Here is a 2125-nt window from a genome sequence, read left to right as displayed (position 1 = left end):
ATTTTTACTGTGCCCTTAGCTTGATCATTTTTTTACCTTTTTTAAGGGAAGCTAAAATAATGCACTTCCAGGCTGAAGCCCTATGGCCAAGCTGAAACAAAGAAGGGCAGACTGGGAGGTGACAGAGGAAGAGAAGGGCAGCCTTCCTCCTGCCTGTGGAATCCTGCCCCAAGACCTTCCTGGGGCCCACTGTGTGCCTGCTTCGGTATGAGAAGTGGATGGACGGCTGTGTTCCTGCTCCATGTGGCAGATGGTCACTGTCTTTCTCGGTTTGCTTGTTTGCATGTTTGGTTTTCTACTGCCACATTTAAAGAAGTCCCTGTCGCCCTTAGCCTTCCCAGCTACTCATTTTTAGCTTCGTTACTCGTGAAATATTCTAGAAAGTCCTTTAGCCTGGTTCAAAGTCTGTTAATGGCAGTGAGTCTTTTCTCGAGCTTCGCTGGGTTTGAATCAGTCCTTGGCACTTCTCTGTAAAACAGAGCATTATTAAAAGCAATTTTAAAACTTCCATTTTTCAGTTGGGTGTGGAACATTGGTCCTATTTTAAACTCCAGGCTCCTGTTCCACCTGACTGATTCTGCATGTATAGCTGACCATCCTGGACTGCGCATTTTACAGCTGCAAGATAAATAATAAACCAGTGGCATCTGTACTAGCTACTCCTGTCCCTCTCTACCAATATTATCTTTTTGCAAGTATGGGAGAAAAGCTAAGCTCCCTCTCACCAGTACACAGATGCCAAGAGACTGGGACAGAAATGGCCCGCTGTAAGCACATCATTTTCACCAGGCAGAACAATATTTTGTTACTCCAGCACTCTGGGAGTTGGGTAAAAAGGCAGTGGCAAAGCCTTTCTCTGACAAAGTGGGAGGTGGTGCTAGGAGAACGAGGAAGAAGTTTTAGAGCTAGACTACTGAAGGTTTCTGCTGTCTCTATTGAGAAGTTCGATTTGGGATTATAAGGTCTTGAACTACTTTTTCCTGCAATGTGGTACCAGAGAGCACAGCAGACCAGGTGTGTGAGCAGTTTCTCTCAGAGCAGAACCTTTTCAGTTGTCTGTGATGCTGGTGTCCAATTTATTGTCAGGGAAACATCTGAGTATTGCATGGCCGTTTTCTACGGTGAAGTTGCCAAGACAGAGTTAACAGTGTAAAATAATAACTACAATACTATAAACTTGAGGTTCTTATGTGGACCATGTTAAAACATCTGAATATTTAACATCTTTATTATGGCAACCAGCCTGTGTGGTGAGACATTAAGGCATTTGGACACTGAGATTTTGAAATTTAGTATTTTGAAAAAATAATGCCCTTTACCACAAGCAACAGCGATCTGGGGTTTCTGAGTTGTAAATAAACCCGGGTAGTTTTCTGTCTTGGATTACCTCCTTAGTCCTATTTTATTTGATGCTTGTTTCTGACACTGATCACAAAGGGAATAGCAGGGAAGTCTGCTTTGCTACACTGGTAAAAAGGGCAAAGTCTAGGTCAGGTAATTTTGTTGACAAGCCTCAGTCCACAGCTATGCCCTTGTTATGGAGTTTATTTTCCTGTACCATGATCTTCAGCAGGTTTCTGGGTGGACTCTGGCTGTTGTTGGAGAAGAGGCCTGAATGAGTTCCTGCATGGGAAGAGGAATGTGAAATCACCTTCAAGAGAATGTTTTGAGTATAATGAATGTGTTTACCTTGTGTTTAGTGGGTGACAATGCATGTCACACAATGCATGGCAAATTTCAATAGACACATGCATTATGCCAATGGAGGAAAAGACAGGCCCAATCAAAATTTGTCACTACATGGCTAAGAAATCTGGAGGTCTTTCCCTAGCAGAGAGAAGTTTCACTCAATGCATAGAAATTTGATGTCATATATTATCAGGAGGAAAAAAGAATTGGTTTCTAGATTAATTGAATGAAGTGAAGGGAAATCTAGGGCCAGAAATGCTTTTGTCCTTGAATGTTCTTTTATCGTATTCCAAATAAGGACTCTGTGTCATGGACCTGTGAATACAAAGACTGCTTTTAAATCTCTGCTTCTTGCATGACTGACACTTATAATTCAGTAACATCTTTCAAGATATCCTTTGTGCACATTTATTTCAAAATAATGTATTGAACCTGT

Source organism: Neopsephotus bourkii, unplaced genomic scaffold, assembly GCF_033783945.1.
Source record: "Neopsephotus bourkii isolate Nb327-2 ecotype Australia unplaced genomic scaffold, CSIRO-AGI_Nbou_v1 NB_1820, whole genome shotgun sequence".
Classification (NCBI taxonomy): Eukaryota; Metazoa; Chordata; class Aves; order Psittaciformes; family Psittacidae; genus Neopsephotus; species Neopsephotus bourkii.
This window is presented reverse-complemented; position numbering follows the sequence as displayed.